General features: G+C 48.3%; 1 protein-coding gene across 7 annotated transcripts in view; it reads left to right on the top strand.

The window, feature by feature from the left end:
• The window catches only part of CHL1 (cell adhesion molecule L1 like), a 126,363-nt gene that overhangs the window by 42,561 nt on the left and 66,491 nt on the right, over positions 1-17,311 (top strand). Inside the window, exon 1 of one of the 7 annotated variants that reach the window (XM_050979137.1) lies at positions 10,146-10,385. The exons of 5 other annotated variants lie outside the window; for them this stretch is intronic. The gene's annotated coding sequence lies outside the window, so the exon portion shown is untranslated. Of the gene's footprint in view, positions 1-10,145; positions 10,386-13,733; positions 13,753-17,311 lie in introns of those variants that run through there. One more of the 7 variants, XM_050979139.1, reaches the window with a different exon arrangement.

Below are 17,311 nucleotides of genomic sequence, written 5' to 3'. Positions count from 1 at the left end.
GGGATTTTTGCCTTTTTCTCCTCATCACCTGCCTTGAAGTATTGTGACATTGGGTGACACAGATAAACTGGGTTCTGTAATTAAGGTTTATTTTAATGAGCCTGGAAAATACTCAGATTTGCATGTTCTCATGGTTTAAACGTGGTTTAATCAGCCCTCCAGTTTTCCTTTCTGCTCAGTCCTCTGCTGACATTTCTCCAAAGGAATACCAGGGTAAATATTCTCCACAGGAAGATCAGGAGGCTGAAGCTCCAGCATCCCCCACATTGGCATGTTGAGGTTTTCATATTAATGACAATAATTTTGTGCATTAGATCAGTGAATTTTTCCCATCTATCTGTGGAGGGCCTGGCAAATACCACTGAGGAAGGAATTGTATGGATTTGACTTCTCTAATAGAATTCACCTTATTTTCCATGAGCATTGGGGATTTTCCATTCCAGCTTCCATAAAAGAAGCTTTAATTCTCCTTGTGTAGGCTTTTGCTGCAAAAAAACCTAAAAATTGATGAAAGCAGTGGCTGAAACCATGGGTTCCTTACCCCCAGGATCCATGGGATAAGCACAGGAAAAGCTCTGCTTAGGTGGGACCTTATTTCCCCCCCAGTTTCCCAGCAGAGCTGCTGGCTGCTGGGCTAAAGGAAAGTCATTTCTGAGTGGTGGGTGAGGAATTTGTGAATATTCAGCTCATCTGTCTGAGCTGACACTGAGCTCTGAGAGCCCTGTCCAAACTGATAATTTCAGACTGGATTTCATCCCCTTCAGGCACCAAAACTTAAGAATTTAACACCTTTTTTTTTTTCCCTCCCATCCCATCCCTATTTCCCCCGCCTGTGGTTGTTTAATATTAAAATTCTGCCTCTTGTGGTGGGGGAGTCAGCAGGGAAGCTCCAGCTCCGAGGGGATGTTAATTATCAGCAGTGCAGGGTCCCAGGCCCTCCCAGGAGCAGCATTTGGGATGGGCTGGGGCTGCCCAGGTGTGCTCTGGCAGGGTGGAAGGCTCAGCCTCACACTCCGAGCTGGTCCCTGCAAAGGGGGCTGTGGGAATCCTGTGGGAATCCTGCTCTTTCCCAGGAGGGAAGCTTGGAAGGATGCTCCTGCAGCTCCAGAAAGGTGATTTTATTCTGTCTTAGAGCTGGAAATCTATCTTCCTTTCTTCCTTTCTTCCTCTTCTTCCTGTTCTTTCCTTTCTTCCTTTGCTTCCTTTCTTCCTTCCTTCCGTTCCTTCCTTGCCTCCTTCCGTTCCTTCCTTCCTGTCCTTCCTCCTTCCTGTCCTTCCTTCCGCCTTCCTTCCTTCCTGTCCTTCCTTCCTTCCTTCCGTTCCTTCCTTCCTTCCTTCCGTCCTTCCTTCCTTCCTTCCTTCCTCCTTCCTTCCTTCCTTCCTTCCTTCCTTCCTTCCTTCACTTCCTTCCTTCCTTCCTTCCTTCCTTCCTTCCTTCCTTCCTTCCTTCCTTCCGCCACTTCCTTCCGCCACTTCCTTCCGCACTTCCTTCCGCCACTTCCTTCCGCCACTTCCTTCCGCCACTTCCTTCCGCCACTTCCTTCCGCACTTCCTTCCGCCACTTCCTTCCGCCACTTCCTTCCGCCACTTCCTTCCTTCCGCCACTTCCTTCCTCCGCCACTTCCTTCCTTCCGCCACTTCCTTCCTTCCGCCACTTCCTTCCTTCTTTCCCTGCCTTAGCCAGCTTTCTCAGAGTGTTTGGGAGTAGGAGTGGTGCAGTTCCAGCTGTGATTTTCTCCCTCACTAGCAGGTGAAAAGCCTGTTCTCAGCTAGGAAAAAAAAAATTGGCTGTTTGTTGATCCTTCCTGCAGGAAAATCCTTTGAAATTTAGCAACTCAACTTCCCAAAGTCACAATTCCCACTCAGGGATGATGTCTGCTGCAGTAAAAACCACCTTGGTGTTCCCAGAACATAACGAACTCAAAATGTATTTATTGGCTGTGTGGCTTGAATTCAAAGATCTTTAAATGGGAAAGAAAGAAAGAAAGAAAGTGGCCAATTTTCCCAGCAGAAACATTTATGGTGGGAAGAAATAGTTTGAAAAATTTGATTTTTTCACCTGAGGCCAAACAGAGCAATCACACATAGGATGAATCAGATGGATTCCATGTTCAGAATGCTGGGAAATCTGCTTTGAAGCATTAATCAACACTTTCATCTTATGATTTTTAGCTTTGTAATTACAATCATGCAGTATTTACCAAGTGTGAATACTTCCATTGCAGGGATTTGTTATCAAATTGGATGTGGGGCTTAATTTAGATTAAATTCAGGAACTCTGTGTCTGGAAATCTCTCAGTACTTTGCGCCTTGCAGGCAAAAAGTGCAGAGGAAGAACGTGAGAAGGAGGAGAGGAAATAAACCCCCCCAACTGCACAGACAACAAAACACTGATTTTTCTCTTTTAATTAACAAGAAGGGTTCTCACAAGGTGAGAATAGAAAGGAATCAGCTTGAGGTAAATTCATTGCAAATCAGAAGTGCACTGCAGATACCAAAAGATGAAATACTCCTGTGGAAGCTGGGTTTAGGAACTGATTATTGTGAGGCTGAGCCTAAGTAATAAGCATGAAATATTAATTAGGCTCCTGGTATCTCATGAAATAAAGGTGATTTAGCATTAAGAAATGAAATTGAACCAGATTTAGAGGAAATATTTCAAATTATTTTGTGCAATGGGCTAACGCAAATATTGACTCCCTGCTCCATTAATATAAATAAATTAAATTATTAGGGATTAGTGGCCAGTGTGAACTGGAGAGAACCCAAAGCAGGAAGATTTAACCTTTTCCCTTCCCATCCCTGACACTGGGATAAGCAGCAGTTGTGCTCCTGCACTGGAGCACTGCTGCTCTCCAGGGAAGCCTTTGGTCAAATTGCCCCAAATCTTTGGTAATTGGCACTCCAGAGGCTCCTGTGGCTCAGGGCTCGGATCAGGAATGGGATCAGGAACGGGGTGGGCAAGGCAGCTCTGCTCTGCTTGGGCCTGGCTCTGATGGAGGAGGGAGTTCCAGCAGGGGAGGTGAAACCTGACTGGGGAAAGGGTTCTCTGGAAATCTCACCTGTCCCCAGGCTTGGTTATCCACCCTGCTGCGGGGAGGGAGGGAGGGAGGGAGGGAGGGATGGATCCATGGATGGATGGATGGATGGATGGATCCATGGATCCATGGATGGATGGAGGATGGATGGATGGATGGATGGATGGATGGATGGATGGATGGATGGATGGATGGATGGATGGATGGATGGATGGGTGGATGGATAGATGGATGGATGGGTGGAGGAATGGATCTGGGATGGATGGATGGATGGATGATGGATGGATTGATGGATGGATCCATGGATGGGGGATGGATGGATGCATGGATGATGGATGTGAGATGGATGGATGGATGGATGGATGAGGATGGATGGATGGATGGAGGTGGATGTGCAGATGGATCAGGATGGATGGATCAGGATGGATGAATGGATGGATGGTGGAATGGGGATGGGATGGATGAGGATGGAGCAGATGGATGGCCATGGATGGGGGAATGGATGCCATGGGATGGATGGAATGGGTGGATGGGTGGATGGATGGATGGATGGATGGATGGATGGATGGATCCATGGATGGATGGATGGATGGATGGATGGATGGATGGATGGATGGATGGATGTTTTGTTTTCTGGGTCCTGGTGGAATGACAGAGGGAAAAGCACCAAAGGAGTGAGGAATACGGGGGGGGTTTGACTCGCTGGGTGAGGAATTGGAGGGCAGGAGATGCTGCACTGAGAGGAGGATGAGTGCTGCCAGTGGGACTTTATCCTACCTCTTCCAGGAGGCAGGGATCACTGGGAGAGCCCTGTGTTGTGTCACTGTCACTGACTGCTGCAGGGATAACCCTGGATTTCATCTCAGCTGTTTTATTGCATCAGCTCTGTCACTCCTGTCCGTCCCTCCAGGCTGGAGCTGGGGCTGGAGCTCCTCAGTGGGTGCTCCCCCAGACCCCTGGGAGCAGCAGAGTGTGGGGAGCCCCAGTGACTGTCACTGCTGTCCTCCCTCCTGTCTCCTGGTGTCACTTCAGCTGCCCTGGGCAGCCCCTGGAGGCTGGGAGCTGAGTGAAGAGCAGATGTGTGCCCTGCTCAGGTCTTCCAAAGTGTAGAATTCCATTCATCCCACCTTGCTGAATACCCTGGGCACTCACTCATCTTATTTGGGGTTTGCACAGGTAAATTCACCATTTTTACAGGACCACAGGTGCTGCCAATCTCCTAAACCTCTGTGCCACACCTGTGAACTGGTTAACAACTGACAGGGCTGATTCAAGCATTCTTTTTTTTTTTTTTTTTGTAATTAAAACCCTGAATTTCCTGGCAAATCTGGGACAAATGCACCTCAGAGTAAGGCTTAAGTAGTACTTTAAGGCTGTGGTTTAATGTACTGTTATGATAACAGACCTGTGTATCCATGGGAATTCCAGGGATTACACTCATTGCACACAGGTCCCATCCTGAGGATGGTATGAACACGAGCAGGTGTCCAAGAGATGGAAGAAAAGGAGCATCATGACACAGAAAAGTTCATAAGATCATAGGTAAAGTCTGTCAAAACTGGAATTTGAATTTCTGAGAATTTCCAAAACCATCTCCTTAATTAAAGACACTGCAGTGATTGGGGAAAGGGAAGGGCTGCAGTGACAGGGTCAGATTTGAGGTTTGAAATCCACATCATCCTGCCCTGAGCTCCTTTTCAGCCTTCCCAAATTTCCCCAGAGGGCAGGGAAGTTCTGGTTTGTGGCTGAGGCTGCCACAGTCCAAGCCCAGGCTGCCATGGCCCTCAGCTCCCCACTCCTGCCCTGCTTTTGCCCCAGCAATTTTCTTTGTGCACCACAGCCATCATTAAGAACCACCGGCCCAATTTCTTGTTTCATTACGGATGACAAAATAAAACATTAATAGGTTTTTTAATATGAGCTGGGAGTTAAATATTCATTATTTCTTATTTCTTCAATGTCACTAAGCCTTTGATGTGCTGGAACTCCAAAACTCTTCTCCCTGCCCTCCACTTGTTCCCTTTTAGCTGCTGGGTGTGAAGGGCACTGGGGCTTTGCTCGTGGCTCCTGCCGTGGCTGAGCAGCTCCTGGGGCTGGCCCTGATGATGGATGGGATCTGGGATTCATCCTGAGCACTGCCTGCCTGCTGGCTGAGCTTTGCTCTGGGCTCAATCCTCCCTAAAGGCCACTTGTCTGTCACTGCTTGTTTCAGAGCCACAGAACCGTGGCCTGGCCTGGAAGGGACATGAAATCCCATCCAGTGCCATGGCAGGGACACCTTCCACTGTCCCAGGCTGCTCCAAGCCCTGTGTTTAGCATTCATGGAATATTGAGATTGAGAAATGGTTGGGTTTTTTTGTTTGGTCGGTTTTGGTTTGTTTTTTTTTTTTTTTTTCCCTTCTTCCTTTTTTTTGACTAAGTCTTGACCCTTCCAGCTGTTTCTCCAAAGGTTCTTCAGCACGGCTTCATTTGGAATTAGTTTCCTTGCAGTATTTCAGTTCTGTAAATTGCTCCAACTAACACTGCAAAAACAACCCTGGAGGATTGGAATTTTGGTGTGTATTTTATTCATCAAACCTGAATTCAGGGGTTAGAATTCCTCACTGGACTGGATGTTTTTGCTAAGGGCAATGAACAGCTTTGGAAAATGCAAAAGGTGCCAGGTCACCAAAGGAAGCAGAGCATAAACTACACAAAATTATTTTGGAATAAGAAGTAAAAAAGGAAACATCTTAATCTTAGATTCTGGATTTATACATGCATGACTTTTCCAGATAATTTTAACCTCATAAATTCAGAGCAATTAATATATTTCAGTCTTGAAACTCAAAGGTTTTCCAACTCCTTAGAAAAACCTGTTTGTGTTGTCCCCATCCCCTTTCCCAGTTCACCTTTCAACTCTGAATGCAATCATTTATTTGGGAGCATTTTGGACTCCAGTAGTTGGTGCTTTATTCAGTGGCTCTGCGAGAAAGGCTGGGATCAAAATTTGGACTCGGGAGAGAATCCAGAGGATTTTATCCACCTCGTGGAGAGGAGCACTGGAAGGCATTTATAGGAAAAGGTGGCTGAAATGGTTTGGGAATAAGGACTGTGGCAAAGGGGGAAGGAATCTGAATCTCTGGGAAAAAATCTTTATGGAACGGTGCCCAGTTTTGTGTTCCTTGTTTTCTCTCCTAACCTGCTTTAATCTGGTTTTAATTTTGTTTTAATTTGTTTCTTTGGACTGGGGGGATGTGTGGTAGTGGAGGTGAGTGTTTGACAGGCAATAAACTGTGTAATGACAGTGATTAACATTCACAAAAGAGAATTCAGGTGGGAAAGAGCTCAGCAAGTCCAATAAAAGCTTCCACAGGAGGATCTGCCTCTATGGCTCACAAAAAGAAAACCTGAAACCCATTCTGGGATTTTCAAATTACCCCTGGAGATTGGGCTGACAGATTGCTGGTGGTGTTTGATGTGAGCAGAGCATCCAAACCCCTGGCAGTGTTGGTCCCCACCGTGTCAGATGCCTGCAGGAGTTGGTGTCCTGCAGGGATTGGGGACTTTGTGTCCCTGCTCTGGGCTTCAGCTGCTCAGAGCTGCTGAGTCCCAAGGTTTTCAATGAGCTGTGCTGAGTGAAAGCCCTGAAATTGTGAGTGAAATAGAAATTAGGGAATGTTTCCTGTGCTCTGCAGAAGGCAGAGCTGGGCTGGGGAGCTGGATGGGGTCTGATGCTCAGACAGCTTCCAGCAGGACTGGTCCTGGGCTGGCTTGCACAAAGTCACCTCTGATTGTCTGTTCTGGGCATGTCATGTGTCACAGCTGCTCTGTCTGCTGGCCATCCATGTCCTTCTGGGCAGATTTATGTCACACCCCCTCCCTGCACCGTGACCAATGTCACAGGAAACAATGCAGGAAGCAGATGCACATTATTTCTTAATTATTATTACTTTATTGCCATCTATAAATAATTTCTCTCTCTTCCCCCTCCAAAACCAGGCTCCTATTTGTTTTCTTTTTTCCTTTTCTTGTTGCTGCTCTAATGGGCTGTCTCAGCTCCACAGCCATCAGAAATCTTGGCTTGATGAGGCTGCTATGAAACATTTAAAGATTTAAATTATAAACTCAGAGGGAGAAAACCAGTGATGCATGATTAGTTGAAAGTTTTAAACATAATAGTGGTATTTTTCATATGCATGTACAGAAATGGCTCGTGTCAACTGTAATGTGATTTTTAATACATATTAATAGAGTCTGTTGCAATGTGGATGGTTTGAACACCTTTTGGCAGATGGCTGTGGCATTAGAGAATGCACAATATAAATTAGTCATTCAGGGAAAGAAAACAATGCTGGAGTGCTAATGTTGGCTGTGCTCAGAGATGTGGCTCCAGCACATCACTCCTGCAGCCAGCAAGGTTAGAAGCAGGATTGAATTTGCCAGGGAAATGAAATAAATGAAAGGATAAACTCCTGTGTCAGAAGGGAGCTCGCTGTGCTTACAGCTTGTTCACATCTCTGTCTCTCTGTCTTTTGGCTCCTGTGCTTTTAGAGGTCAGATGGTGCAAAGCCAGGGCTGGGCTCAGCTCATCCCTGGAGGGTTGGAGGGGAGCAGCATCTCCCCCGTGGAGCCCCAGGGCTGTGAGCTTCAGGTGTGCTGGATGTGAGGGATGGAGCAGCTCTGCTGGGAGAATTGGGATTGCTCAGCCTGGAGAAGGCTTTGGGGTGTCCTGACTGTGCCCTGCAGTGCCTAAATGGGCTCCAAGAGAGCTGGAGAGGGACTTCTGCAAGGGCCTGCAGGGACAGGACAGGAGGGAATGACTTCAGACTGAAGGAGAGAAGGTTTAGATGGAACATTAGGGGAAAATTCTCCTGGGCAGGCCCTGGCACAGGGTGCCCAGAGCAGCTGGGGCTGCCCCTGGATCCCTGGCAGTGCCCAAGGCCAGGCTGGACAGGGCTGGGAGCAGCCTGGGGCCGTGGGAGGTGTCCCTGCCATGGCAGGGGGTCAAACAAGATGGATTTTAAGGTCCCTCCCAACCCAAACCCTTCTGTGGTTCTCTGTGAACTGCTGTCCTGAGACATGAAGGAAGTCGATGGCTGAGCATTGGCTCCTTTCTGCTTTGTGCTGTTCAGAGAACAGAATTAGCTGGTGATGAATCTGTGAGCTCTGTAAGTGTGTTCCACCTTCCAGGTAGTGGCCTGACAAATGGCAGGAATTTTGCAGGAAATCACTTCAGCACACGCTGAAGGGCTCAGCTCATTCTGAGCCAGGGAGCAGCAGCTGCTTGGGCAATCTATTGCTGTGCTAAATTCCTGATCGAGGAGCTTGCTTGTAATCACTGCCTGGTAACCCTGGCATGGCTGGGGGAGTCTAGGAAGAGGCATTTAAAAGCAATCTGCATTTTCTGCCTTGGAAATCTTCAGAACCATTCTCATTCCCTGAGTTTCCAGCAGGAGAGGCAGTGGCTGTTGGCTCCTGCTCCATCAGGATGATTGTCAGGGTGCTTAATGAGCTTTGTGCAGAGCCAGCACTTCCAGAACATATGTGTGCACTGAGAAACCTGGGCAGCAGCTCCACAGGCAGCCTGCCTCTCCTGAGCCTTGGAGCATTCCCAGACACCCCTGGGAATCAGGGCTGCTCACCACCACCTCGAGCTCATCCCTCTGAATGTTGCTCCGTGGTGAAGCCAGAGTGAAAAGGAATTCTAGGGTGAATCACAAGGTGTGAGCAAACAGCCCCTTTGTATGGACAGGGCTGTGCTTTCTCTGCAAGGAGAATTGTGCTCCCCAGCCTTGAGAAGGAGCTGGGTGGGTGAGGTGGTGGCTGGTGGCACAGGAGCAGGCTGGCAGGTCTGCACTGTGCTCTGACACGTCGTGTCGGGGCTGCTGGAGATGGAGCCCAGCTCCTCGCTGGAGATGCAGCAATTGCAGATGGAGTGATATGTAATTTACTGAGCTGCTTGTTAATTCTGCCAGGTGATGAAATCTCCTGGGCATGTAATTACTACAAATGTTTACTTGACTCTACCACATTGCTTGACATTCTTCTCCACAAGTTTGTGCCTCGCTAAAATTACAGCCTGGCTATAAAACTCCACTATTAGGCAGCAAAATATTAAAGAAGTATGGATGAGAGTAAAGACATTTTAAAAAAGCTTTTTATGCTTTGGAATTACAACCATTCATCCCATCTCCTGCTGGTTACACACTTTGTAATAGCTATTGTTTCCACGGCTGGGGTTTAATTTTCCTCAGCACGTTGGCAGCGCTGGTGATCTCAATAACAATCCTCCCAGCAAGGCTGTGAGGCCAGCAGGGAGCAGCCTGACTGACAGATATTTGAAGCCTTTTTGTGCTTTAGGATTAGTGAAACGTTCCCAGGCAGAGCTCTTGGAGTGGGTGATGCGTGGGATCCTGGCTCTGTCACCTGCAGGGGAGCTGGGGTGGCTTTGGGGTCAGGTTGGTGTCCTTCCTCCCTGCAGGTGACACTTCAGCCTGTGATCCCTGAGGAGCTGGGGCAGAGGGAGTGCCAGATTTCCAGTGAAGTTCAAGTCACCCTCTCACTGTTGGTGGCTGAATTGCTGCTCAGGGGCTTTTCAATGACACAGATCAGCCCCAGAGTGCAGGTAGGTGTTTGAGCTGAATATTCTGGGCTGTAGGAGTCAGCAGCAGCAGGTGCTGGTGAGGCTCTGGGACACGTTCTGCAGCCCCATTCCCACCTACACAGAATCACTGAGCTTGGCAAAGCCCTCCAGGATCACCGAGTCCCAGCTGTGCCCCATCCCAGAGCACTCAGTGCCACCTCCAGGGGACACCTCCAGGGATGGGCACTCCAGCCCTCCCTGGGCAGCCCCTGCCAACGCTTCTCCTGCAGGTCTATCAACAGGTGAGCCCCACTTTGCACCAGTCTGGGCCTTTTCTGGAGTCCTGGATTGTCCCTTTGGATGGCAGGGTGGTGCTAGAGACAGCATGCAGCTCCTGGGACGGTTCCTCCTCAGCTGCAGATTCCTTCCACAGCCCTGGAGCTGATTCTGCAGCAGGTGAGAGCCACTCCCAGACGCTTGGGATGCCCAAACTTGTCCTGGATTATAGAAGCTGAAAGGATTTGTTGAAAACACTGATTTCTCTGAGTGTGACAGTGGTTTCCTTTGTGCCCAGCAAGCTTCTGGCAGCCCATTTAGACATTGGCCAAGCTGAGAATGGAAACAACTTTCACTCTAATAAAGCCCAAGCTGCAAAATTAGAAATGCTGTGATGACAAAAGAAAAGCAGACACAATTATGCAACAGAACCTCCATGTGTAGCTGGATTAGGAGCTGCTGAAGGCATTACCTGCAAAGGAGGAATCCTGTTTGTCTTTGCTTTGGTGAGTTCAGCCTGACACTGCTTGGGTTTTGGAGAGGTCTCCTGGGGATTTCGCTCTTGGTTTTTTAATTTTCTGGCTGCTCCATAATGTGAGGAGCATTTTAGAACAGCTCTCAGGCTTCCCTGATTCCTGGCCTGATCTGAAGGATCTCTGGGTGTGTTCTCAGCTTGGATTTACCTGCCTGGTGCCCAGGAGAGTGACCTTGGTCTGTGGTGAATGGGTCTGAGGGAAGCAGAGGGAACAGGGATCCTGCTGTTTCCTGTTCTCTCAGGAAGCACACAGCACAGCATTGCAGTTCTTTGGGGATGTTTATAAACATGTAAATCATATTAATCAACTCCCCCAAGAAAGATTTTCCCGAGACAGGTAACAGAGAGTGGCCCCAACCCTGTTTTTCTTCACCAGTTGCTTCTGTTCCTGGAAAGGCAGCGAGGTGTTGTGGAGCATGAGTGGAATTTGACAGGTTTCCCATGGAAACAGAAGATCAGGTTTTCATTTCTTCTTTGCCAGTGAAACTGATGTCAGTCAGGAGCATCTGTGCTGTCCTCAGAGGATACACCCTGGTGTAAATGAGGGCTGGAGTAAATGAGGGCTGAGCCCTCCTGTGCCCAGGTACTGAGCAGTTTGTACAGCCTTGTCTGCCTTAATGTATCTTATTTGTGGATATTTTTAAAAATTGCTTGGTGATATGATACTAGTTTTTCCTTTTGAAATAAATTCCCTCTGTGGCTCCAGCCTGGGGAGTTCAGGCAGGTTTGAAATACTCTCAAATGCAGAATTTGCTGCTCTGCTCTCTGATCCCCCCAGACTGGCACTGCCATCACAGGCTCCCCAGTTCCCTGCTCAGGGATTGAGATCCAGACTCTCTTTCATTTCTTCCCCAGTGAGTTCCTGTTCCAGCCTCACAAATTCTCCCAAGTCCCTGTGCTGCCTGTCTCTGCTCAGCACTGATCCCTGCCCAGCTGCATTCCCAGATTTTGCCAGAGCCATCCCTCTCCCAGGATGGGTTCCTTGCTCACAGACGTGGAGCAGCAGCTGCTCCCAGCTCCCTTTACACCCCAGCCTGGTGTAGCTGCTCCAGCCTCCTTTGGTGTTGCTCTCCTTTCCTTGTGTGCTCCTCCTGCTGCCTCCTTTCTCCTGAAACCTCCCTCTCTCCATCTCCATTTCTCTCTCCAAATCCTCTGCTCCTCCCTGCTGCTGCTTCTCAGCACTTTTATCCCTTCAGCCTCATGGAATCCTGGAGTGGTTTTGGCTTGGAAGGGACCTTAAAGCTCATCCAGCCCTGGGCAGGGACCCCTCCCACTGTCCCAGGTGCTCCCAGCCCTGTCCAGCCTGGCCTTGGGCACTGCCAGGGATCCAGGGGCAGCCCCAGCTGCTCTGGGAATTCCATCCCAACCCCTCCCCACCCTCACAGGGAGCTCATCCCTTGTTCCTTCCTCACTCCTGCATGGAGGGGGACCCTGAGTGTCTGCTGAAACAGCTTTGCTCAAAACCCATCACGTTCTTTGTTTCCCTTTCCTCCCCCCAGTGCCCAGCTGGCTCCCATGGGGAATTTGTCTTTGGGCTTTTTCACACTGGCTTGGCTCTGCTGTTTCCAGTATGGAAATGGGTGAGAGTCTCCCTCACACCTGGAGCAGGTAAAAATGAGTCAAGCCACCTCTGCTTTATGAAACATCAGCTGGAGCTGTTCCCCAAGCTTTGCTGGCACTGGGTCAGGGCAGTTCCTTTAATGTTGGTCCCTGGGTTGCCTGCTGGGAGGAGCAGAGGGAACCCAATGCTTCCCTGATCCTGCTTGGGAAATACCATAAAACATCCCAGAGGCATGGCTGGACCTGGCTGCTGACTAGGAAGAAATTCTGAGAGCAACAAATGTGTAAGAAACCTGTTTGAAATCTGTATTTCTCAAGAATTCTCTCATTCACGTCATGAAACTCAGCTCCACTTCCTGCCTCTGTGTAAACCTGCTTAGTATGGGCTGTGATATCATTTACCTGATCTCCTCCTCTGTAATTGGTGGGAGAGAAGGGAAAAACACCCCAAAAATCTCTTTATGAAGTGCTCTGCCAATTTACCATGCCATAAAAGAGATATGCCATAGTTAGTGCTAAGGTCTAATTATGTAAATGACATAATTTAATAATCATTATTAAATCCCAGCAAGCTTTCTTTCTTTTCCTCGTTGTTGATGGTTGTCCTTGATAGGAAAATGTCGTGATGCCTATCATAAAAATTAATTTTTGTGGGGATTTCACACCATTGCAGGGGCTTGGAGTGCAGGAGGCCTCGGAGGCTGATGCCTCTTATCTTTGCAAGAACAAATGTTGTCCACAAGGAGAGCAGGGAGGGGAGAGAAAACTCTCACAGCAGCAAATATTTAATTAAAAAAAGCTGCTTGGGCCAACTAGTTGTGGCAGCAGCTGCTTAAACAGAGATCTGTCCTCTAAATAACTTCAGCTAAATAAAGGGAGGAGAAGGAGAGTGGAGGGGAAAGCTCCAAGGGCTTGGGCTGTAATTGCAGAAGGGGTTTCATTTCTGCATGGTGGTTCCTTGGTGGCCATGAGCTCCTTCTCTGCCTGTCTGGAAGCACAGGATGCTTCAAGCTCTGGGAGTTTTACAGAGGAGAATGTCAAGAAAGCCAGTGCTGCTGTGTTTGAGGTGTACAGGGACTCATGAGGAAGGCTTTTCTGCCAGGTGGAATAAATCAGAGGTTGGTAGGTACAGAAGGAGCTCTTTTCTAGCTTCAGAGAATTCAAGGAGAGATATCTGTGTGTCCCCACTGCAGCAGGGCATAAACCACACCAGGTTATCCTGGAATAAGGAGTAAAAAAGGAAGAATCATCATCTTAGATTCTGGATTTATACATGCATGACTTTTCCAGAAATTTTAACCTCCCAAATTCAGAGCAGTTAATACATTTCAGTCTTGAAACTCAAAGGTTTTCCAGCTCCTTAGAAAAACCTGTCTTGTGCCCTCACTGCCCCAGCCATGGGGAGTTTTCTGCATTAAATCCCAGAGCCCTGGTGAGTTCCCTCTGCCCCTTCTGCATCTGCCACGGTGTGTCCTGGACTCCTGAAGGCTCCATGCCATTTATTGACCCTGAAATGTTATTGATAACAACATAATCCCAGTTTTAGGGAGTACCTCAGAGCCTCCCACAGGCTCCCAGCTGCAGCTCAGCTCCACAGAGGATGTGGTGTGACCAAGGCTGGGCAGGGTGAAGGATGGGAGGTGTCCATGCATGGTCTGTGCCAGCAGAGCTCTTTGGAATGCCCAGATCCATGGGGAGTGAATCCATCAGCCTCTGCCATGCTCTGGGGGCACCTCCAGGCTCAGGGCTGCAGGGAAGGAGCAGAAGTTCAGTCAGAGGTATTTGAGAGACAAATGCATATATATTATATATTTGTGCATAACTGACTCCTCTCTGTGATATTTTTAGGGGGTTTTAGCCACTTTCTGGTTTGTCTTTACAAGAAACATAATTAGTTTTTGTGAGATAATGATTAGAGGGCATTAAGTTTATCCATGATGTGACACAAATGAGATAGAAACAAATTGACAATTTATTTATTTTTTTTCTTTTTAAGAAGAAGGCAGAGCAATGTCTGTGATGCTGTAGAAGCTCTGGATGAAGTCTCTAAGGCAGTTTTCATGCATGTGCCATGGAAAGCTCTTCTCCCACTGTGCAAATCATTGCTTAGAGCAGCACTGCAGGTGGGCTGGGGGCAAAAGCCACCCTTGTTCTGAAGAGCTTGGTGTTGGGGTTGGGATGGGCACTGAACTCCTGGTGCTGCCTGTTTGACATTCAGCTTGAAGCTTCCCCTTGCAGTTTCACATGATTTCAGCAGGTTTTAATTGTTCATGCAGAACTTTCCACTCCTGATATTTACTTGCTGCGTTTCTAATTTGATTTTATTTGCTTTAATTTCCAGCAAGGTGGAGTGGAGTTTTTTCCCAAAACTGGGGGATGATAATGGGTTTGTGCTCGGTGTTCAGGAAGTCACATCATGGGGAACCAGCAGCAGCTCCAGCTTTTGAAACAGAGATTTCATATCTGGTGGTGGGATTTAGGCGGGTGCATTTTGGTGTTGCCATTTGTCCTGGTTCAGGGCAAATTTTGTCTTCTTCTCTCCCCCCTTCACTCTCTGGAACAAGTCTTAAAGGTGCAAAACTTATTATTCAGCATAAACAGAACAAGGCAGCTGGGGATAAAAGCATCATGTAGTCAACCCAGGACACCATGGAAAGAAAACACAAAAGTAGAGGGAAATCAGGCACCTGAATTTCCCTCCAGTTGGTGGGCACTTCCTCTGGGTTGTTTCTAAACCTTCTGTGTGGCCTTGGGAGATCCTTTACCAACCCCTCATGAGCTCAGGGTATAGATTTAGTTTTGCTCAATTTCCTTCCAAACGTTGTCCCTGGGTACTGGGTAAACAGGTAAATCACATTTTCCCCAGCAATCCTGTTTTTCCAAGGCTTTCAGGCTGTCTGAACAGCGTGTTTGGCTGCCTGTGTGGCTTCCTCATTGTTTTCTGCTCAGCCACCTAGCTGGAGTCAAATTGTACCTCTAAAGATCAACTGTGCCTGAAAATACACCCTGGGCTTGTGATGTGCCTGATGAAACCTCTCCTGTGATCACCTGAAGGCGCTGACAGCTGCTGCTCTGCACCCTGCCAGTGCTGAAAGGAATGATGGATGTGCATCCCGAGGAGAGAAAAGCAGAATTGCAGAGTCTCTTCCCTTTCTTTCACAGCTACAGCAGATATATTCAATGTATTGTCAGCCAGCTGTCTTCAGTGTGCTTGATGGATGTTTTGATTTAGTGCCTTGGAAAAAAAAAAAGGTGTTAATGGAGAAAAGCAACTGTTGCAGCTAGAAAATCATTGGGGTTTGGAGTGTTTTGAATGATGCTTTTCCCTTACAATGGTTAAACTACCAGAGCAAGTGCAGAAAATTGCTGCTGTGCTCAGAAATAATCTTCATCTTATCAACAACTTGATTTCCCTGAAAGCTTTGCCAAAAAATATTTCCATTAACAGAAGCTGTAGGGAAAAAAAAAATGATGACCAGATAAATGGCAGCATTATGCTACTTAGGAGGATGTCTCAGGCACTTCTGGAATGATTCTGAGCTCTTTCCTCCCTGGAGATGCTGGGAAAAAATTTGTCCCATCTTCCTCATGAGTCTCTAAAAAGGAGCTCCTAAAAAAGGCAGGTGAACCCAGAGTGTCTCCCCTGGTGGGCTGGGCTGCTGAGTGTTTTTATTCAGCCTTATTGGGGGTTTTCTTGAGCTGTGAAGTTCTCCGTGGGAAAAGGGAATTGTTGGAGATTCCAGGTGAGAGCAGGGAGAGTAGGAAGTGCAGAATCAGATGAATTATCCATGAATCTCTAATGCCATCCTGTCTGCTCAGCTACTCAGATCCTAATGCACAGACTGGGCCAAATCCTACAATTATTGCCATAAATCAGCTCCCGTGGTGCTGCTGCCTTGGCAGGCTGGGAGTCCCACAGGATCCTGCTGTAGAATCAGACCAGGATTCCCAGAGTGAGGGATGCTGCTGGCTGTCCCCACGGGCAGTGAAGATTTCAGAGTGATGTGGATGGTGTTCCACTCATAGCCTTCAACACTCCCATGCAGAGTTGGTGAGAAATCACTACTTCTCACTCTGTTTTTTTCTTTTCTAAGTAATCCCTTGTATCTCTGGCAATGTAGAAAATGTTGGAGGCTTAATGGCCTTGACTTATCAGGAGAAGCAAGTGTGGGGAGATGCTCCAGGAAGAGCTGATCTCTGTTATTACACAGGAGGAGGAGAAGCAGAGGCAGGCAGAGAGCACAGAGCCTGCCTGCTGTGGAACTCTCCCTGGTCACGAGTCCCTGGCTGCAATTGAAATTAGGAACACGCAGTGTCCCGGTGACTTTCACTGCCATTGTGCTGAGAGCAGGGTAAAAACTGAGAGAGGGGATTTGCTGCACTTTTGGGGTCAGTTTTTCTTGGGGTTCAGGATTTTTTGTGTGTGAAGCCCACCAGGGTTTTTCTCTGGAGGTCTTGGGAATCCACTGAGCATCTCCTGAGTCCCTGAGGCAGAGAAGCTCTGTGAGTGTGCATTTTCCCTGGCACAGATGGAGCAGGGGGCTCAGATTCAGGGCTTTTGACATCTGACAGTATGGCCAGTGTTGTACATCTGAGTGAGCTCACCTGCCTGGGACACAGCAGGAATAGATGATTCTTAATGGACTGAGTGGGAATAATGGCTGTTTTCTGCTCTAGAGGTCATTTATTTGCAATTAAACCCCTTTCCCCCTGCTCATGTCACCTCGTCACCAGCACAGGGTACACAGAGCCACGCTGTGAGAATCACCAAGTGGAGCCCTCGGTGCCCTGCAGTGGTTTCTGCCATTGTCAGGTGATTTTCCTGGCCCTGGGATGGTTCCTGTGCCTGGACTGGAGCCCATCAGGGGCTGGGTGTGGAAGTTTTCCCCCTCCTTTGCCACCTGAGAGAAGTGCAGGGTTCCTCCCGTGGCAGGATCCCTGGGAGCCCTTGGCTGTGCCTTTGGAGTGTGCTCTGTGCTCTTCTCCCTGAGCTTTCTGCTGACTGAAGATCCTCATTAGCCCCAGGCCTGGCACAGCCCTGCCTGGCACAGCCCTGCCCACCTTTCCCAGCCAGTGGAGCTCTCCTGGCTCTGTGTGTGCCAAGGCTGTGCTCCAGGCAGGAGCTGGGCTGGCTCAGACTGGCTCTGGCATGTGCTGCCTTCCAGGAGAGCCTTTCCAGGTGAGGCAGGGCTGCTTCAGGGAGGTGTTGCTTTACTAGAACTCATGTTTGTGTGTATGAACAGGAGAAAACTCACGATTTTCCCATTATTATGTGTTTTGAAAGAGGCAGGGTGAGAGCACAGAAGAAGCAGGCACCTTTGCAAATTCGTGTTGAAA

This window comes from Serinus canaria, chromosome 12 (genome assembly GCF_022539315.1).
Source record: "Serinus canaria isolate serCan28SL12 chromosome 12, serCan2020, whole genome shotgun sequence".
NCBI lineage: Eukaryota > Metazoa > Chordata > Aves > Passeriformes > Fringillidae > Serinus > Serinus canaria.
This window is presented reverse-complemented; position numbering and strand designations above follow the sequence as displayed.